The sequence below is a fragment of the Callospermophilus lateralis genome, unplaced genomic scaffold, assembly GCF_048772815.1.
Source record: "Callospermophilus lateralis isolate mCalLat2 unplaced genomic scaffold, mCalLat2.hap1 Scaffold_98, whole genome shotgun sequence".
Lineage (NCBI taxonomy): Eukaryota > Metazoa > Chordata > Mammalia > Rodentia > Sciuridae > Callospermophilus > Callospermophilus lateralis.
Window position 1 is genome coordinate 59129 of NW_027517992.1, and position 23225 is coordinate 82353.

Genomic DNA, 23225 nt, shown 5'->3' on the forward strand with positions numbered 1-23225 from the left:
TGGTGGCAAGATAGCTTGTCTATTTTTTTTTAAAATAAGTTTTTAGGAGAGATTTTTGAAACAAAAAATATCTACTGCTCGTGCTTAATTGCAACGTTCTTGTAATATATTCGTTTCCTAGTACAGATCTGCCAAGCATTGTGTATTTGCTTTTCCTAGGAGTACAACACACTTGAGGTGATAGTTAGTGCTGGATAAAATGAAGTCCACTTAGAGATTACCTGACCTTAATTTCTGGTTCCTATAATCACTGGAACAAATCTACATTTTACAAGCTCCATTGTGTTTCACTTCCCCAGTTCTGTACGTACTGATTGTGTAAAATTTCACACTTTCCCACATTAATCAGAGATCCACTGTAGCACATCACTGTTCTGGACAAAAGCCCTACTTTCCTCATTGGTTTAGGTTGAGACTTTGCTCTTGTTGTTCTCTAATTCTCATGTTTAGGGATAATAGCATCCTGTTTATTTGAACTTTTCGCCTAGTTCCAGCACTATGTGTAGATGATTATTAACTTCTACACGGAAATGGAGACATTATGTGGGTATTAACTTTTGTAACATCGCTTAGGTTTTGGAGATATGGCCTGATTGTTGCAAAATCAATGAAATAAAACACAAGTTAGTATTTTTACCTTGTGAAGTTGTGAGTTTTATTTTTCTGAGCCTAGTCAAAGTCTCCATAAATGCACTTCCCTTTGTTATCCTAAAGTATAACATACTGACTTATTTAGAGATAGATGTGCTTTTAAAAGTTTGTTTGTATTGTTTTTGATTTATGTTCAATATCAAATGCATTTTGGCCTCACTTTTATATTTAAAATCAGTCCACATGTGTTTCAAACTAGTAAAGCAGTTTTTACTTTTACAAATTCTCCAAGGATTTAAAATGAAATTAAAGTAACTAAAATATATGAGATGTCACATATCACTTAAATCATTTATTGTGCTCTTGATTTTTGCTCAAAGAGGAAGAGCGATGCCACTGGGCTATATTTAACTATAGACAGCTTGGAAGTAGACTTTTCATTTTGAAGGGAGTTTCTGCAATTCTTATTTGTGATTCTAAAATATGCTTAGAGAAAGAAAGTTAAAAGACACAGGGGGTGACTTCAATAATATGAATCAAATTACATTTGACTTGCCAGACTTTTGAATTGACAGAAACTTTCTCTCTGTTAAATTGTTTGCTGGCAGAAAGAGACAGAATAAAGAAGAAAAACCCTTAAACATGTCAAAACAAAGCCAAACGCAAACAAAACCTTTCTTATAGAGCAACCCAGTGAATTGAGAATATGGTTGTTACTGTTGTAAGAGGATATGCTTGCATCTATCTGTTAGCATCAAGTGCAGGAATATAATTGAAGAACTTTAGAGGAACTGTGCCTGGACTTCTGGCCCACCTTGGTACTGTCTGTTGATTCTTGGAGCCCCAATGTTGCAGGATTATTGTTAGAATAAGTAATACCTACATAGCTCTTTATCAGGAGTCCAGTAAGAATGACAACCTCCTACTGCTAGGACACAGGAAAGCATCCTTCCTTTGGCCTCTTCCCTATAAAATCACATGTGCAATGAAGTCTTATGTCTGATTTATGAAATGAAATGAAAATTCTGAGTATTTGCACATTCACTATTGGACATCCACATTGATCCTAACTAACTTCCTCCAGCCTACAGAATGCCATATAGTTCATTTTCTTAGGATTTTTTTCAGTTGGTCAGGATTGTTTACAAAATGATTGTCATTTGGATAAAGCTTGATTAAAAATTAATACACTATTTTGATCTGCCAGCATTTGAATTGACTATTGAGATGTTTTGTTTTTTAGAAAGCAAAGGTATCAAGCAAGAACCACCACTGGAAATCAAGTATAGATGAATGTTTAGAAAATGCCCAATAGTCTATGCTTAGGAATAATCAAAACATCTCATTTTCACAACTCAAGTGATTGTTCGATCCACACTTCCTTTTAGTGAATTGGGGTCTCTTGTTCAATATGCTCACCTGATGTTCTGTGATTCGACAGGAAATTCAAATCTCTTTCTTGGCTGCTTTGCTTGTGAAGCTCCACCCTTGAATTTGTTTTCCTGCTGTTTTGACTTATACCTTAGACTTCTCCTATGGCCTTCTTTCATCACCCAGATGATGCAGCTCTTTCCCAGAGCACGCAGGAATTTTTCCTTTCTTAGAAACTCTTCAAGTTCTACTTATGCATTTATTTGTATTTTGAAAATGTTATGTTCAGTGTTTTTCTTTTAGTTTCTGATCTATAAAAGAGACTCAATAAATATTGGATAAAGAAATAGAAAGGCTGGATATTTATGTATTTTTTTCACTGTTTAATATGTATAAAATTAAAGATCACTAAATCAAGACTTATTTCAGTGCTTATAAGAATATACTTTTACATTAAAATGTTCAGATAAGATTTTTCAATATTTTCTATTGAATCATCTGAAATTCATATAACAGTAGAATATACTATTAGTTAAAATTATAGGGTTAGATTTAAAATATTTTAGGATTTTCTCTTAGTCATTAGAAGAAAATTAGTGGGATGCCATTTCACTTAAAAAATTCTTGGAATTTTCAAAAATAAACTATGAAAACATAAAATAGTGTCTATTTTTTCATTATTTTAACTTGCTTTTAGATGAATGCTCTTAAGATGATGGATTTTTCATGTGATTCTTGGAAAATAATATGACAGATCATTTTACAAAATGAAAATTAAATAAAACTCCTATACTTTCGATGATGTTCTTATTTTCACAGGACCTTTAACTTTTATATGAATCATGAACAGATATTAAATGATGGGCACATCTATTCAGATTTATTAAAATCTAAAACTACCTGCGAGGGCAGGGCCGCCCGGAGCAGCTGCGCATGCGCCGCAGGGAGAGGCCAGGCGCGCGCCCTCCGGGAGCGGCCGGCGGGGAACTTTCCCTAGGGATCCCGAGGCCGTGTCCGCCTCAGTCTCTCTGGTACAGGCGCCCCGTGGGAGTTTCTGGTTGGAGACTGGTCACTTTGTCCTCGGGTCCCCGGCCCCCTTCCACAGCCGCCGAGCTGCGAGGGGACGGCGCTGGCTCCGGGGAGCCGCTCCACAGTGGTGTCGTGGCCGGACCGGGCCGCCGCCCCCAGGGCGCTCTCGCCGGGTCAGCTGTGTCCACGCAGCTCCGCGGGCTTTTCTGTAATCGCGGTTCAGGGTTCCTTCGCCTGGCCCGAGGGAGGAGTGGCCCCCGGGGAAGGCGGTGCCCAGGGCTGGGCCGCGCCGCTCTGCCTCCGCGCTCTGCCTCCGCGCTCTGCCTCCGCGCTCTGCCTCCGCGCTCTGCCTCTGCGCTCCGCTCTGCCTCCGCGCTCCTCTCTGCCTCCGCGCTCCTCTCTGCCTCCGCGCTCCTCTCTGCCTCCGCGCTCCTCTCTGCCTCCGGGCTCCTCTCTGCCTCCGGGCTCCGCTCTGCCTCCGGGCTCCGCTCTGCCTCCGGGCTCCGCTCTGCCTCCGGGCTCCGCTCTGCCTGGGCTCCTCTCTGCCTCGGCGCTCTGCCTCCGCCCTCTGCCTCCGCCCTCTGCCTGGGCTCCTCTCTGCCTGGGCTCCTCTCTGCCTGGGCTCCTCTCTGCCTGGGCTCCTCTCTGCCTCCGCGCTGTGCCTCCGCCGGCCCGAGGTTCTGGGCAGGTTCTGCAGCGCTCTTCACTACTGAGCTATCCCTGCTTCCCGTTATGGGTCCTTGGGGTTTCTGTCTTCATGGTAACGGTTTTTGCAGGTTACAGGTGTCCGGAAACTTGGCCCTTCTTCCAGGCCCTCGGATGTGTTGACACTCACTTGTTCATAGTAGTCCCTAAGGTCCTTTGTCACTGGCACCACTGGAAGTCTGTCTTTTCCTTTATGATTTTGCCGGTTCAGGCCTGTTTTCTTCCTGTTATCCTGTCTAAGGATTCATCAACTTTGTTTATTTTTCTAAAACCATCTCTTGGTTTCACTTACGATTTGTGCTTCCTTTTCTTTCCTTTTTTCCTTCAGTCTCTTTCATTTATTTCTGTTCTGATCATTATTATTTCCTTCGATTCATTTTGAGTTCGGTTTGTTACTTCTTTTATAGTTCCTTAAGTTATGTTGTTGTTTATTTGTAATCTTTCTCTTTCTTTGCTGAGTTGCTAATAGCTATAAACCTCCATCTTAATATGGCTTTTGGTGTATCAGATAGGTTTGGGTATTTGATTTTTCCATTTTCATTAATTTCAAGAAATTTTTGAATGTATATTTTGATTTCTTTATTGACTCATTGGTAAGTCAGGAGCTTGTTTATTTCATACACATACACACACACACACACACACACACACACACAATATTTAAATTTTACTATTGACTTCTAGTTTTATTCCATGGTGGCCACAGAACACATGCAATGTTTTGATTTGTTGTGAACTTCTTGAGACCAATTTTTTTTTTTTGGTCTATCCTGGAGCATGTACCTTGTGCTGATTAGAAGAATATGAATTCTGGAGCTGCTGGATGCAGTGTTCTGTTAGGCCCATTTGGTGAATAGTGTCACTTAACTCTGATGTTTGTTAATTTTTTTAACTTAACCCTCTTATTTATTGACTTTTTTTTTGTCTAGGTGTGTCTGTTGATGTGGGAGGGGTATTAAAATCCCCAAATATCATTATATTTGAGTCTGTCTATCTTTCCCTTTAGGTATAATTGCATTTGCTTTATTTAATTCTGTTATTGGGTACACATATGTTTCTAATTATTATTTCCTCTTATTGAATTGATCCCTTTGTCATTATGTAGTGCTCTTGTTTTCTTTTACAGTTTTGGACTTAAAGTCTATTTTATCTGCTGTAAATACAGCTACTCTTCCTTGCTTGCGATTTGCCTTTGTATGGAGACTCTTTTCCCAACCTTTTACGTTTAGTCCATGAGTGGCTCTTCTGGTAGAGTTTCTTAGGGGAATGCATGCTTGATTCTTTTTAAAATCCATTTGACTGATCTATACCTTTTGACTTAGGAATTTATTTCATTTACATTTGAGGTAACTAAGCAAATATTTACCACTTTCTAACCATTTTAATTGTTTTGTATTATTTTGTATATTATCTTTCCTTTCCATCTTATTCTTTATTTTTGCAACTTCGTAGTTTTCTTCAGTGATAAGGTTGGATTCTTCTCCTTCTTTTGTATCCACTTTGCCAATGAGTATTTTTTAATATGATTTTATGATGGTAGTTATCATCTTTTCATTTCCAGATGTTGAACTTTAAGCATTTCTTATAGGGCCTGCCCAGTGATGATGAATTCCATCATTGGGAATGGGAATTTCGGGCAAAAAGTCAACAGTTTTTGTTTTTCCCTTGATACGTTTAATAGACAAATAAGGTCCAAAGTTAGTAACATGAGACAAGATGATAGGAATGTTTACATAGGGCTTTTGTATTTTACTCAAGTTTTCAAACAAGTAGAATTTTCTTTTTAAAGTTCCTTAAATGAACATGTCCTGAACATTTTGTGTGTGTGTGTGTGTGTGTGTGTGTGTGTGTGAGAGAGAGAGAGAGAGAGAGAGAGAGAGAGAGAGAGATGGACATTGCTGTCCATCACATGCTGCTTCTTTGTGCTCTTTTGACAATTACATGTGTCACATGCTGCTTCTTTGTGTTCTCTGTGTTTAGCTAGAGAGAATACAGGCTGAAAATACATTGGAATGGGACAAGAGAGAGTTACTAGAAACTGAAAAACAAAGATTGGAGAGAGAAAATAGAAGGCTAAAGGTCCAGGTGAAAGAAATGGAAAAGCTCCTGGACAGGAAAAGCAGATTAAGTGAAAGTTTTCAAGGTCCTGATTTCAAGACATCCTACAGTGAACTACAGGAAAAGAACAAGGTAGGGAGCTCCGGGAAGCACCTATTCCCTCCTTCTGTGCTCCCCTCTGACGCCTGGGCACCTGCTGCCTTCACCAGTCCACGCTAAGTCTTAACTTCCCATTTTGCCCTCTAATAAATGATAGCTTGAACTTTTCCTCATTTTGATAGATAGCAGTAATATTCAGATGAAACATTGTGACGAATTTTGGATGAAGATATTAAGAAATAACAAGTCCTTCTTTTTGATAAATAATTTACAGATGTTTAAATGTACTTTCAGTGACAGAACTATAGTTAAAAATCTGTGTCATTGACTATCAATTTGCTACCAAATACATACTACTTCTATTTTTTCCTATTAAAACATCTATAGAATGTTAATGTTCAAATCTATTTTTCACTCAGTATTTTTAACAGTTTGAAAAGTGAATGTATAAGTTCATGTTTTTGATTTATATAACTAATTCATACTCATACAAACTCTAAGAGCAAAGTGACCAGAAAAATTTAATTTGATGTAACTGTTCAGTTCTTTTATGATTGTAAGGATGTATTGCTCATGACTTGACAATACAAATTTTTAAAGCCAAATGTCGTTGTCAGTGATCATTAGTTTGTATGATACAGACTCATGAACCATCTTAATGGCATGTGACATACTGAAATACATATAACTAATAAATCTATAGAGAATTATTTTGCAGATTTCTACTTCTAAAATCACACAATATTTTATCATTTATAGAATGTGGTTTCGTTATCCAAATTTGTCTTCCTATTTGATTCATTGAAAGAGGACAAGCATTTGTTCATGTATTTTCTGTGTCAGCAACTGCTCTAGAGGGATAATGGGAAGATGAATGGATCACTGTCCCTCTGCAGCATGAGTTTGGAGTTTACATAGGGACACACATACATAATTGATAATCAATGACTCATTGTGTTTATTGCTAAGAATGAAGTCTAACTGAAACATAGATGAAGAAGAAATACATTCTATTTAATTGTGTTTAATTGTGACATCTTTCTAGTTATGCAGAAATGTCACAACATGAAATGTGCCAGTTAAGAAATATGAGGGTTAACAGGGACTCTTAGGAGCAGTCATAGGTGATGTGTTCTTTCATAAAGACCCACTGTAGCCAGATCTGCACTCTTTGGAACCAATATAGTTCTTTCAAACCAGGCGGAAGTTGGTGACTGTGAGTATTTTAGAAGACTCAGACCTTCCAAATCAGTGGGTGTGCTCATCATTTAAAAGATTGTACAATTGCTTAAGTTTATATTATGGTGATGGTAACAGAGAGTTTTGGTGAATTTTACTCTCTTCATTAAGAATTCAGACTTACTGCAAAAGAACCAAAAGAGGAACCAAAAGAATTACTTTTCATGTAGCAGTTGCTGGTCAAAAGCCTTGGTGCCTCGTGGAAGTCCAAAATATCAATATTTATATGTCCTGAAATGTTAAATAAATCAGAATTCTCCAAAAACATACCAAAGTCCAGGGAATAATGTAGATTCAGTTGTAAAACAAAGCCAGACTGTAGTTTTAACATCAGCACAATAGGATGGCTTGCTCGCTCTATCTATCTATCTATCTATCTATCTATCTACCTACCTACCTACCAATCAATCATGAGTAGGAACATCATATCTGTTTCTTCTCTATACATCCCTGTATGTGAGTGTGGACCACATGAGGCTTGTGTGTAGACTCATGTACGTGAGTAATGTGTCTATATGTGTGTATGAATGTTCTACACAAGTGAGTGCTGGCAGGGGAGGAACACTGCAGTAAACATCACACAATTATTGCTCTCTCAAAAATATATGAGGTTTCTTACCACATGACATTTACATCTACTCACACTTGCTGAATGTCTGTGGCTGACTGAAACTGAAACTACTTGCTTCTTATAGAAATCTCCATATCAGGGATGATGATAGAGTTTGTAGACTGCTTGCCTCACATGCACAAGGCCCTGGGTTCAATCCCCAGCACCAAAAAAAAAAAAAAAAAAAAAAAAAAAAAACCAAAAAAAACCCCCAAAACCCGAAATCTTCATATCAATGAATTTTTAAAAATCTTTGAGTTTTATTAATCTTAATGTTCAATAAAATTTTTATATATCCCTATAATTCAAAAAGCATATTTCACCCTGTTTTTTTTTTACTTTTTAAATTTAGTTTAGTGTTACAGGAAATGTTTTAAAAATGTCAATGTTTTAGAAAACATACTATTGTTTTAAAAATGCCTCTCAATTTTAAATGGAACTACTAATTAAAAAAAATATTATTCTTCATGTGATATTATCTCTTTAATGTCCATTTGGTAATTGCTTTAATAGACTATCTTTGAGTAATTTTCTATTTTTTCAATCTTCTACAATTTACAAAAAATAGTGGCACAAAGAACTTTTCATATTGGGAAATCATCATTCTAGCAGTAATTAATTTTAAAGCATAAACCACCACTATATTTTTTTGTAGAAAAATCTTTGCATCTTTTGATTCCTTGTGAATATTGGAAATAGTGATACTATTCTGTTGTCAGTGAAAGTAGTAGTAGTGAGGCATCAGAGAACAATGACTCACACAAGAGAACTTTGGAGGCAGTATTGAATACTCTTCTCAGAATACAGCCCTCATTTTATTTATTTATTTTTTAAAATTTATTTATTTATTGTAATTTGTTGTATATGACAGAAGAACACATTTCAATTTATAGTACCCATATAGAGCACAAATTTTCATGTCTCTGGTTGTATATAAAGTAGAGTCACACCATTCATATCTTTATAAATGTACTTGGGGTAAAGATGTCCACCTCATTCCACCAGGTTTTCTATCCCGCTTCCCCATTTCTTCCCGTCCCTCCCCTTTGCCCTATCTAAAGTTCCTCAGTTCTTTCCATGCTCTCCTTCCCATCCCCATTATGGATTAGCATCCTCATATCAGAGAAAACATTTGGTGTTTGTTTTTTTGGGATTGGCTTACTTCACTTAGTATAATATTCTTCAACTCCTTCCATTTACATGAAAAATGCCATGATTTTATTCTCTTTTAATGCTGAGTAATAGTCCATCATGTATATATACCACATTTCTTTATCTATTCATCTACTGAAGGACATCTAGGTTGGTTCCACAATTTGGCTATTGTGAATTGTGTTGCTATAAACATTGATGTGGCTATATTACTATAGCATGCTGTTTTTAAGTCCTTTGGGTATAAACTGAGGAGTGGGATAGCTGGGTCAAATGGTGGTTTCATTTCCAGTTTTCCAAGGAATCTCCATGCTGCTTTCCATATTGATTACACCAATTTGCAATCCCATCAGCAATGTGTGAGTCTGCCTTTCTCTCCACATCCACGCCAACATTTATTGTTGTTTCTATTCTTAATAGCTGCCTTTCTGACTGGAGTCAGATGAAAAAGTAGTTTTGGTTTGCATTTCTCTAATTGCTAGAGATGTTGAACATTTTTTCATATATTTGTTGACTGATTGTATTTGTTGATTGATTATATATCATCTTCTGAGAAATATTTGTTTAGTTCCATGGCCCATTTATTGATTGGGTTATTTGTATTTTTGGTGTTAAGGTTTTTGAGTTCTTTATATATCCTAGGGATTAGTGCTCTGTCTTGTGTATGTGTGGTAAAAATTTGCTCCCATTCTGTAGGCTCTCTGTTCACCTCACCGATTGTTTATTTTGCTGAGAAGAAGCTTTTTATTTTGAATTCATCCCATTTGTTGATTCTTGATTTTATTTCTTGTGCTATAGAATTCTTATTAAGTTTAAGGTCTGGTATAGTGATGCTACCTGCTTCACTCTTCTTGCTAAGGATAACTAGCTATTCTGGGTCTCTTTGTTTTCCAGATGAATTTCATGACTGCTTTTTCTATTTCTATGAGCAATGTTATTGAGATTTTGATTGGAGTTGCATTAAATCTGTATAGTATGGCCATTTTGACAATATTAGACATTTAGGGTTTTGTCACAATATACAGAAATGGTAAGTTTAATTATTATATATAATATAAATATGTTTACAAAAAGTTCTACAGTTTTTGATGGTGGACAGAGAACTGCGGGTGAGGTGTAGGATGAGATGGTGAGGGGGTAGAAGGTGAGGATATAGAGTTATTAGATCTTAGAAAGCATGAAAGAAGAATCTAAAGAAGTTGGTGAGTAACAAAAGAAGAGACAGAAAGTGATTTGGGGAGACAAGTGGGAAGACAGTAGAGTACAAAAAACAAAGAAACATAAATATTAAGAAAAGTAAGGGTTGTGCAACTGAAGTGATTCTGCAATCTGTATATGGGGTAAAAATGGGAGCTCATATCCCACTTGAATCAAAGTGTGAAATATGATATATAAAGAACTATGTAATGTTTTGAACAACCTACAATAAAAATTAATTAAAAAAAAATTCAGGTCATGACTGACATTTTAAAAAACAAAATGGATCCAGTTTACAATAGAATATGAAGTATCAAAGTACATACTTGCAACATTGTTTCATGAAATATATATTTGTGTGCGTGATTGTAGGTTCTGATTCATGATGTAAAATGTACTTGTTACTGTGGGGGGTCAGGATCACAGAAGTCTGAAATACGTTGGCTTTCCAGACCCTTCAGGCTGAATGAGGGAAGGTGAACTGGGAGCGGGGCACTTTGTCTAGCAATGCACATATTTTGGGCCAGTGGTTGGAACTCAGTTCCTTCTAATCTCTGCCACAGATTCATACAGCCCTGGTACAAATCATGGTTTAATCATGGTACTTTTCCATTCTCCCAATGAAACATCATGCAATTGCTTTAGCCAACATTTTTGGTAAGTGTAGCCAATGACTGGTATCTAAGCATTGGATAGGTGAAGATGGGAGACACCATCCCCCACATATGAGTAATTGCCTTTATATTTAAAGCCTTTAAGAAGGCAATTTCATAGCCTCCTATGATTGGTAATCCAGTACTTTAAGAGACCTGAGTGTAGGTGAGCCCTCTGGCAACAATGTGATTTCCTCTTTCTGTAGTCATAGCACATCTCTTCTGCTGGCTTCAGAAAAACTAGAAAGAGCATGGAGCAGGTGGAATCACCTAAAAATTTAAGGGAGATCAGTAGAGTAGAGGAAAGGGATATGGGAGAGGGGAAGAAAAGGGGAAAATACTGGGAAGAGACATTGGCCAAATAATATTATTAAGTTGTGTATATGTATTAATATGTAACAAAACCCCCTGCCATTATGTACGACTATAATGCACCAATAAAAAGTATGGAAAAGAAAAAAAAAAAAAAGAAAAGTAAGTAATGTAAAAATAGGAGATAAAAGAATATACAACATCACTGTAATATACTATTCAGATTTCCCAGTAGTACCCTATTCTTGAAAAGTACTTGGTTTCACAAATGTTGGGGATATGAGGGTGGGAGGAGAGGGAGGGAGGGGGGAGGGGGGAGAGGGAGGGAGGGAGAGAGAGAGATATCTCGAAGGAAGATACAAGGATTGTTTTGGTTGGATATAAGTATCTTTCCAGCTTCCCTTCATATGCAATAGGTGGGGTTCTCTGTTGTTTCCTGGTATCTCCACCCTCAGAATTATGAAAGTTATTAGGGTGGGAGGGTTGGTCTCAGGGGTATGGCTCCTGGAGGTGAGGTATATTACTTGTAGTCCCTGATGGGAGACTGTACCACAGAGACCTTCTGTGGAGCCTGCTTGTGTGATATGGGTGCTTGGTCTTCTCTCTATATCACTGTGGACCTCATAATTCCTGGTCTCTAATTTAGTCTCTAAACTGTATCTCACTCATGCTCTCCTTTTCTAGTTCCCAATCAGGAACCTTTCTCTCTGGAGATCTTGTGGGATGAGCTCTGGGGGCTGCACACCTGTCATGGAGAGCTGTTTTATATTGGGCAGTCACTGCATGGAATTAGTGGCTGCCAGGGAGTGGGGGGGAGTTCCCCAACTTGGTATCTGTCCAGCCAGTGTTCCAAACAAGGAGTTGACCCAGCTAAAGATGGTAACAAAGGTGTCCCAAGATGAAAACAGCTGCTTTCAGTGATAGGATGTTGGGTCGGGTGGGGCTAGGCTGTGGCGTTGAGCCATGTGTTCAGAGATGCAGCTCTGTGGTGTGCAGTGTTGTGGCTGATGGTTGCTTCCAGATCCTGTATGATGTCCCTAGGTTTAGGCAGGCTACCATGTGTAGAGGACTATGGCAGCTGTAGAGTCCCAAGATGGAGGTGACTAGGGGAAATCCCACATTGGTAAATGGGGGTCCACCCAGGATGGAAGCTGGAGTTCCTGAGCATGGGTAGTGGCCAGGTGTCCTGTATGGGAGCAGCTGTTGGAAGTCCTTTATCACTTGCAAAGAAACAGTATTCCCACTACTTGAATCCTAGTTCTCGAATGACACAGAATGCAGCCTCCCTTTAGCTTGCAATCTTGAATCCGCCTCAGAGCCCTCATTTTAAATGATAATAAGAATGAAGGAGAACTAACTTTATAAAAACATTAGTAAATCAAGGTGTATATTTTAAATAGAAAACAATTGGGTATACTTGAAACTTTGGATGCACAGGCATTAGGAAATTATGTTGGTGATGCATGATTATTAAAATATTAATTTCATGCAAAATATTTTAGAAATCTACCTATACTTATGAATATACAGAAATAATCCTATTGGAATAGTTGATAAGATTTAGTATTTAAAAATTTTTCAGTATATTTCATAAAATCTGAACTTAATAATCTAAACTCTCTTTTAGAAAATGTTCTTACCTTTCGTTTAAGATCCAAGTGACTAAAAAGTTTAAGTATATCAAAAATTGTAGCAATATAGAAAATGGTGTGTACATGTCACATTGTGGTGTGAAAAGAAACTACTAATGCTATTTTTTAGCTCTTGTTTTTTGAATTTCTATGCTATGATTATAATACATATTTATTATGTTGGTACAATAGCATGTCTATATAATAGAATAAATGTATTTTAAAGATTAACTTATAATATTATACAAACATAAAATGAACATGTCAGTTATTTTACTTAACTCATTACTCGACAAAGGAATCATTAAGTTATCTGAATCAGTTCAAATTAGATTGTAAATATTAGAAATTGAGGCATAAAAGGATGCTGAAAGAAAAAAGTGCTTAACAGATGAAAAATTGACTCTTTGATAGTATGTAGTAAGGTACGATGTCAGAAAAAAATCCCCTGCAAGTGTATGGATGAGATTAATTTGCATTGCTATGGATTATCTATATATTGTATACAATAAAGCATAAAGATATTCAAAGTTCCTGGGCTATATAAAATCAGCAAATACTACCTGGAGGAATTTATTAGACACAATTACAAGAAATCTATATTGAGCATCTCAACGTCGCTCATAATTTTTCTTTTCTTTTTTTTTAATTAAAAAAATTTTAGTTGTTGATGGAACTTTATTTTATTTACTTATTTTTATGTGGTGTTAGGAATTGAACCCAGTGCCTCACGTGTGAGACAAGAACTCTACTACTGAGCTACAACTCCAGCCCCTCATAATTTTTCTTGATAATTATTTGATATTTGTTTAATAACCCTTTATATAGTAACACATCAACAAACCCTTAGGGAGTGTTACTTTGGACTAGGAATGGGCAAATATTTTTTTGTAAATGTCAAGATTGTGAATATATTAATATAAGTTAGGCCATATAATTTCCTGTTGCATTTTTAAAAAATCATAAGCTTTTAAATATGTGGAAAATATTTTTCATTCATGAGAGGTATGCAGAGAGGTCTGGAGCGGTAATCTGTGTGAGATACAGCTGCAGAACCCCTGTTCAAGACCAGAAGTTGATAACATTGAATGCCTGGGACGGGCCAAGAGGGACCATGTGTGACAGAGCCAGGTGCACCTCAGCAGGGTCAGCAGCACTTCCATTTTACACACTTTCTTTCTCACAGTAGGCTTTAAAAACAGCCAAGGAATGAAGGAATTTGTAGTATAAGGCCAGCCATAAAGTGGTACCTGGATCATAATACTGGAAGAAGAAGTTGAACGGCTTTTCATAGATTTGCTTTGAGAGGAAAATGGGCTCTAGAAGTCAGTATGAATGGATACCCAAAGCTAACAGAGTGGACAGGCATAGACAAAAGGGAGTTTCAAGAACAAATGGTAATCCTGGAGTTAAAGCCAACCATTTTTCCCAGGGTGTGGGGCAAGGAAAAAAGAATCTTGGGTCTTTGGCTGCTCAGATCCTAGAGTCTTACACTCTTACCCTCATTTTCTTCCGGTTATTCACTTTGAGCTTCCAGGACAGAGAATAACTGTGAGAAGACAAATCAGAAGAAAGAAAATAACCAGTGGGTTTTGTGACCACTAGAGAGAAGAAGACATAATAACCAAAATGCATGACCTAATATTTATCAAGACAAGTCCCAAGGTTTGGGTAATGCAGATCAGTAGAATTGCAACTCTCAGCCGTTAGTTATTTTTGATATGATATCTATGACAAATGCTGATTTGCTTTATTCCATGTAGACCTCTATCTCTTGCATTTATGATACCATAATTCTTCTGTTGATGCATACTCTCTTTCCCTTCTATTGCGAATTATATTATTTTTAAATGAGAAGTTATTGGGAAAAAATGGTCAGTATTCTTGTGGGTAAAACTCTGTGAACTAGTCAACGTGCCTCTCATGAAATGATTTGGAAGCTTGTTTTCTTAGATGAACTCAGCTACTGAATCTCTTCATTTAGGTCACATAATGGGTCACTTTCAGAAAGCTAATGCAGCAGGGCAGTAATTGATGTGTCTAAGGAAAATGATGAATTAATTTAAAAGTTGAAAGCCTGTCAAATCAGTTCCTAATTGATGTGCTACTGATGGTTCCAGATTCAAGGAATGACATTATATTTACTTTGTTCAGTAACTTTGGCTTCAAATACATTTATTTTGTTTTGTAAAATGTTTAATATTAAAACTCAGTCCCTACTGCAGTGTTTGTCATATGCTTATAAATGTGTCAAGTGGATAAGTCCATTCATGCATTTATACTTCCATTTTCATTACATAAATGTGAATATATATCTTAATCTTTAATTCCTACATCTCCCATTTATTTGCATAACAAGGCAAATGCTATAAATCTTTAATATTATTGGAGTCTCATATTATCCTTTAAAATTTCTATGTGTACCAGACAAATGATATGGTGTCCCATATCAATTTAAAATGCAATTTTTGACATTTTAATCATTCATATTTTGTTTTATAATTTCATGAAATTTCACAATATAAATTATTACATTCAAGTACAAAATGATGTCTTTCTGCTTTTGATATGACTAGCATACAAAACTAGCAATAACCCACTATTTATTAAAGCATGATTAGTAATTTGCATAAAATTGATTTTTTGATTTAAAGGATAAGAAAAATATTTACATTTCAAGTTAAGAGGTCATAAAACTGTAGTCACAAAAGTTTTCTTTTAATTTTTTAAATTAAAACTACATTAATAAAAACCCAAGCAATTTGAACCGACCTGAACCATTTATTATTTTTGACTTTTTACTCAATTGAAATCACAGAACATAAAATTAATTATTTTAAACTGAAAAATTAGTGACATTAACTACTTTCACATTGAGTAACCACCACCTCTACCTAATTCAAAAAGCATGTTTATTGCTCCAAAAGGAACCCCCCAGGGAGCTGTATGGACCTGCTCCTCCTCCCAGCCCTGGCAGTCACCACTAATGGCATTAAGCCCACTTTTGCTTGCATATTGGCATTTGTACACCTTCTATGCAGAAATTACACTTAAACACTTTGTGTGTATTGGGCTGTTTGTAGTTTTTCTGTTGAATTATATGAATTCTTCATATATTCTGAACACCAAGCTATGGTAAGATATATGACTTGTGAACATTTCCTCCCAGTTTTATGCTATATTTTTACTTTCTCAGTAGTGTCTTTCAGTGAATGCTGTTTTGCATTTTGATGAATCCCAATCTATTTTTTCCTTTCATTGTTTGTGTTTTCTCATCTAAGAATCCATTGCTGAATCCAAGATTTATCCCTATGTTCTCTTCCAAGACGTCTGCATTTTTTCCTGTTATATTTAGATCATTGATCCACTTTAGTTAATTTTTGCATATGGTGTGAGATTGCACTATAGCTATTATTTTGCATGTGGATATTCTGTTGCCTCAGCACCAATTTTTGTACAGTTTATTCTTTCTGCCTTCAAATGATCTTGGCATCTTTTAAAAAACAATTTGCCCATAGATGGATAGGATTATTTCTGGATGCAATTCCATTATGTTGGCATATGTATTTTTCTGTGAGTACCTACACTTTTTAGATTGTTATTCATTTGTTGAAAGTTTTGAAATCAGGAAGTGTTAAATTTTCCAGTTTTTGCTCTTCTGTTTTCAGTATCATTTTGGAAATCCAGCCCTGTTAAAAATTAACGTGAAAACATTTGCCATTTGGTTTTTTTTTTTTTTTTTGGAGGGGGGGATTGGCTAACTTCACTTAGCATTATCTTCTCCAACTGCATCCATTTACCTGCAAATGCCATTATTTTATTCTCTTTTATTGCTGAGTAACATTCCATTGTGTATATATGCCACATTTTTTAATCTATTCATCTACTGAAGGGCATTTAGTTTGGTTCCACAGTTTAGCTATTGTGAATTGTGCTGCTATAAACATTGATGTGGCTGTGTCCCCGTAGTATATTGTTTTTAAGTCCTTTGGGTATAGACCAAAGAGAGGGATAGCTGGGTCAAATGGTGGTGCCATTCCCAGTTTTACAAGGATTTTCCATACTGCTTTCCATATTGGCTGCACGAGCTTGCAGTCCTACCAGCAGTATATGAGTGTGCCTTTTTCCCCACATCCTTGCCAACACTTATTGTTGTTTTTTTTCGTAATAGCTGCCATTCTGACAGGAGTAAGATGGTATCTTAGAGTAGTTTTGATTTACATTTCTCTAATTGCTAGTGATGATGAACATTTTTTCATGTATTTGTTGATTGATTGAATATCCTCTTCTGAGAACTCTCTGTTCATGTTCTTGGCCCATTTATTGATTGGGTTATTTTTTATTTTTTTTTTTGGTGTTTAGATTTTTGAGTTCTTTATATATCCTATAGGTATAAGGTGACTGACTCATAGTTGGGAGTCATGGGTTGGGAGAGGGAGCATGGGCGGAATAGATAAACTCTAGATAGGGCAGAGGGGTGGGAGGGGAAGGGAAGGGGCAGGGGGTTAGCAATAATGGTGGAATGTGATAGACATCATTATCCAAAGTACATGTATGAAGACATAATTGATGTGAACATACTTTATATGCAGAGATATGAAAAATTGTGTTCTATATGTGTAATAAGAATTGTGATGCATTCCACTGTCATGTATTTAAAAATAAAAGCAATTAAAAATAGAAAATAAAAAATAAATTTTATGAAACAAAAATATTAATGTGAATCTGAGGATCAGCATTGTCACTTTTGCAAACAAAGACTGGTGGGATTTTGATAGGGACTGCACTGAAGATGCAGAGTACTTTGGGGAGTACTGATGGTTTAACAATATTAAGTGTTCTTACCTGTGAATATGGGATGTCACTTCCACTTATTTTAGCAATGGATTATCATTTTCAGTGTATAAATTTTCACTGCCTTGTTTAAATTTATTTCCACATAATTTATTTTTTAGGATGGTACTGGAAATAGGATTTGTTTTTTAATTAATTTTTGGATGGTTCTTTGCTCAGGCATAGAAGGATAAGTAATTTACATGTGTTCACCTGGTTCCCTACAACTTTGCTGGATTTGTTTATCAATAAGATATTTTTAATGGTCTTTTGTTGGTTTTCAGTTGTTGTTCTTGGTGTTTTCCATATATAAGATCTTTATCAGTGAGTAGGGATAGTTTTACTTCAGCCTTTGCAGTTTGGGTGTTTTCTTTCCTGGTGTCTGGCTAAAATCTGCCATTACTGTTGGACAGCAGAGGTGGAAGCCAGCTGTCTCAGGGAGACAGCTTTAAGGCTCCACTGTGGATTATTAGGTCAGCTGTGGGTTTTCATATGTTGCTCACTATGTTGAGAAAATTCCTCCCAACCTTTTTTCTAGTTTATTGAGGATTTTATTTTCTCTCCTTAGGGTGTTGGACTTTGTCCAATGCTTTTTTGCATCAACTGAGATGATGATGTATTTTTTCGCCTTAATTCTATTAATGTGGTGTTCTCTGGTAGGTGTTTTTTTCTGTTTTGTTTTGTTCTGCAGTGCTGTGAGTGAACCCAGGACCCTGTGCAAACCCAGCACACTCTCTACCAGTGAGCTACATCTTCAGCCCTGATGTATTTAATGTGATTGATTTTCTTACCACCCTGGCATTCTTGGATGTATCATATTCACTCATAATGTAAAATTCTTTCAAGATGTTGCTAAATTTTTTTTGCAACTATTGTGTTTAGGATCTTTACATCATTCATAAAGTATGTTAGAGGTAGATTTATTTCCTTGTGTTGTCTGACTTTGGATCGGGTAATGTTGAGCATTAAAGGACAAGAAAAGATGCCACAGAGATTTCTTACCATATTCAAGTTGTTTTTTTCTGGATGCAGTGATTCCTTGACTCTGGAAACCTGTGACTGTGTTCCAGAATTCCAACACAGTTGATTGCACCTACTTCCCTTAATTTTTATACGCTTGAAGCTACCTACTTTGCCATATTTTGCTGGCATCCTGTGGCATACATTATTTGTCTTAGAAAAAACTGGATAAATATCTCCAAAGCCTCTGTATGCTTTCTGTTTACTTAGGCCACCTCATGATTTAGCTGGAATTTTTGTATAAATGACATTGCCTTTAAAAAAATATATTTTCCTCTGACTTTTTAAAGATACAGCATCTGGTATTATGATAATCACAACTTACTGTGACAGAAATCAGTGTGATAGGTTTTGCTCCTTATTAAGTTCAAATAATTATATCTATTAAAATTGCTATAGCATGCAGTGATTTAACCTGGAATGCGATACATAGTTGTACATATAAAATTCACATCATTGAGTTTCACTTAAATTTACTGATTTGTGTGTTTGTATACTACTCTTCAATATGTTAGTTTTGTTTAAATGGACCTGTATGTATTTATCTAGATCAGATTTGTAATATGGCTGCTGTAGTTGGCAATCATTACATGTTAGGTAATGATTGATGGTTCATGGTTGCTCACACTGGAATAGAACTGAGTGAGGTGGTGCATACCTGTAATCCCAGCAACTTGAGAAACTGAGGCAGGAGGACTGCAAGTTTGAGGCCATCCTCTGCATCTTAATGAAGGCCTCAATAACTTAGTGGGACCCTATTTTAACATAAAAAGTAAAGAGGGCTGGGAATGTGATTCAGTGGTAAGATGCCCTCTTGGTTGAATCCCCAGTACCACAAGTAAATAAATAAGTAAATTGTATGCACTGGAATCTCCACAGTGACTAATTTGAACAGATTGCTTTTACCCCATCTATGTGGCACCAAAGATAAATTTTCACATGGCAGAAAACAAACAAAGAATGACTAAAGAGAAGAGGAGAAAGAAAGAAAACAAGTGGAGGAAGGAGGGAAGAAATGAGAAGGAATAAAGGAAACAAAATTAAAGGAAAGTGTAACAAAAGAAAAATAGAGCAATTAAGCAAATACATTATAGGATCTGTTTTTGTAAACTTTTAAATAAAAGTTTAAACTATTTTCTTCTCAGAATAGTTATTTCCATCAATATGCCTTCCTTCCCAAATGTTAAATAAATATCTAAATTAAATGTGAATTATTCCTTACTAGACATGATTGCCCAATGATGTAGAGCCAGTTTCTCCAAGTCATGCTTTAACATATTTTTGTTCAAAAGGTAAAAACATATGCTTTGGGAGACTATGTTAGATATGAAGGAACCTCACGTTATTTTGTCACTAAAGTGATGCCACCATTTCTTTTCAGTAGATATAGAATGTGGCTGAAAAAACTCTCATTCCAAGTTTATTAGAATGCAGTATATTTTAAAAAATGGTTGTTGGTTAGTTCAGAGGTTGTGAAGTCAGTTCATAAGTCAACCCACAGAAGTCAAGGCCTTCCAGCTACGTGCAGGTGTTCAGCTTCATTTTTGATGGTGATAAGTACCATGATAGCCTGAAAATAAGACAGGGCTAGCTGAATATAGGGGCAGTAACAGTGCATCTCCAGGGACTTAAGTAGCTTCTGAACCTCAGCAGCTTCTTCAGTTACTTTGTGATACTTGGCATTCACTTTATCTTTCTTTTTAAATAAGACTTAATTGGAAAAAACCCAGATAAAAATTATTTTGGGGAGGGGTGATGCAGGTAAATAGATTACTTTGTATAAATTTTTTATATAAAAATAGGAAAATGGTTAAATTTTAATGAAAACCAGTTAGTGTGCAAAATGTACAGAACCTTCTTAGAATTTTTAGGTAGTGTGGCAGAATGGTGTGAGCATTGATTAGTATTAAATGAATTTGGCTAAGGTTGATTTCCTCATGGTAGTAAGGCCTATTAAAACATGAAAGTAGGATGTAATTTTATTTATCATCTTCATTCATCATCATCAGTCATTGTGGACTGAATTGTGCTTTACTACTGAGCTACAACCCCAGGCCTTTTTATTCTTTATTTTTAGACAGGGTCTTGCTAAGTTGCTGTGGGTCTCATTCAATTGCTAAGGCTGACCTTGAACTTGTGATCCTCCTGTGTCATCTTCCTGAGTCACTGAGAGTGCAGGTATGTGCCATCATGTCCAGATAGAACAATTTAATTTTATATTACTTCCTAAATTTACAAAGCTTTAGGAATGACCTAAGGAAAGCAAGAAGACCAGGGGTCACGAGAGAGCTTCTAGTGCAACAGACATAGGTGCATATGCTGAAGGCTCACAGATGTATGGCTTCTTAAGAAGCATGTGGTCCTGAGAAGTATTTATAGGAAGTCTACTCTTTCTGCCTAGAAATGAAACAAAAATGCAAGGCTGGTTCCACTCTAGAAGACTCTACATGTTTTAGAAGCAATTCAGAAGGCAGCGCTGGGTCTGTACCCAAATTACATTGTTTGGAGCTGCTGTAGCTTCCTTAGAATCCCTTAATGTATTGTGAACCAGGGATAAGAATTGTATTAGAACCAAATGGGGAAAGAATTTGAGAGGTTGGAATAGAGAAATGAAAATTAGTTCTGGGAGCTAAATTTCAGTGTAAGTCTACTTAATATTATCAACCCAATCAATACCATTTGGTATTGTCAGAGTAATTACTGGGTATGGTGGCACAGGCCTATAATCCCCATAGCGTGGGAGGCTGAGGCAAGAGGATCCCTAGTTCAAATCCAGCCTCAGCAATGACAAGGTGCTAAGAAACTCAGTGAGACCCTGGCTGTAAAGAAAATACAAATAGGACTGATGATGTGGCTCAGTGGCCAAATGCCCCCAAGTTCAATCCTTGGTACTCCCCTCCTCTTTCCCCCCCACCAAAAAAAAAAAAAAAAGCAGAGCTATTACTGAACCCCAAAAAATATTTTGTAAATCTTTTTAAGAACAACAGTATGATACATACCAAAATCACTACTTTTTTCTTTGCATGCACAAAGCATTTTTCTTAATTTATTCACATCATTCAGCTACTTGATTAATTTTGCAATTTGAATCTGGAGAGAACTTCTACAAGTAAAATTAGTTGTACATGGTGTCAGTCCTAGGTTACAGAAAAGCACCTGATAAACCTATTAAAAAGAAAATTTTATTAAAGTTTTTTGATAATCTGTAAAACACCACTCCATAAGTACTATATTAGACAGTATTTTAGATATAAAAGATACAATTACATATAAAAATTGTACATCAAAACATTTATGTTCTGTCCAATCCTTTTGACTTACTATCTAGTCCAGATGTTCTCAAAATGTGAAGCTTACATTAGTAGTAGCAGCAAATGCCGTGTCTCAGACCTCCTCTATCAGAAACTCCAGGTTTGTAGGTAGACTGTATTTTAACAAGCTCTACAGGTGGAACCTGATGCCAATGAACACCTGAGAGCCACTGACCTAAACTATATACCTGCATGTGCTGGCAGTGTCTTCAATTTGTTGTTAATGTAGGTCCTTTTCTAACATTGTCTTGGTTGTTTTAGTATACAGTGGAAGAGCTACTGGTTAACTTGTGGTTCAACTCACACGTCACAAGAACATTGGACTTATTGAAATATGAAAGGAAGATGCTCTTATTCTGGGTTTGGGCTGAATATTTGAGTACTTTTGGCCAAGTGATACACTGTGTTCATAATTTTTAAAAGAATAGCTTGCTTTAAATAGCTGAAATACCTTCTACTACCAAATCCCATGATTCCATTGTACTATCCAAAATTTAGCTACTGAGTTTAAAAAATAGCACTAAATTGGGTTCATGAAGGCAGTGTAATATTTCCTTGAATTTCAGTTTATTTTTAATAAAATGGCTGTTTGCTTCTGATACAGTTGAGAATACCCTTTCCAATTGCTGGATTTATTTCTTTTTAATTCACACAGTTAAACTTAATATGGTTGTTGACATAATTGAGAGATTTTTCATTTAATATTTCTCTGCTACTGGCCATCGCTTTCTGTTTCCCTATCATTTTATTATGCTTAATTTAATGGTATTTAAATCCCTGTAGCATTTGGCAGCCTCTCAATTTCTCTCTAAATGATAGGAAATCAGAGCAGAAAAAGCATTAATATCTCAGTAACAAGCAAAAATCATCTCTTTGCTTTTTAACCAACTTTGATTTAAAATTTTATTACATAGTCTTTTTAAAAAAGATTTTGTGGTGATGGTTCTACTTATATACAAAGTGAATAGGAAGTCAGTAAAGTTAAAGACTGATTATAGACCACATTGCTGTTTCAAATTCACTTCTTATTCCATCATGCTAAAATCAGATTACCACATGTATGTCCAGCAAAATTTACAGGGTGAAGAAAACAAATGGAATTTAGAGACAAGTGCTTTATCTGATTCCTTATCTCCCACAGGGCATTTCTTAAATCTGGATTTTCTTTTTATCTCTACCAGATAGGGTATTTTATATAATAAAAATTTAGAATTAGTAGACATATAAATTTGGGACCCAAAAGTGTGTATATTTAAAAACAAACACATAGGTAGTTTTTCGGTGTACAAAAATCAGAAAAAAAAAATCAGTGTTCTCAAAATACATTATAACATCTTTTGTGAAAAATGTAAATAACTTTAGTTTCTTTTCTCTTTTTATTTCTTCTTTTATTTTTCTTTCTTTTTTTTTTTTT

General features: G+C 36.0%; 1 pseudogene; it reads left to right on the forward strand.

Annotated features, from left to right (window-relative positions):
- Nucleotides 1-23225, forward strand: part of LOC143641355 (coiled-coil domain-containing protein 102B-like) — a 160212-nt pseudogene that overhangs the window by 57674 nt on the left and 79313 nt on the right.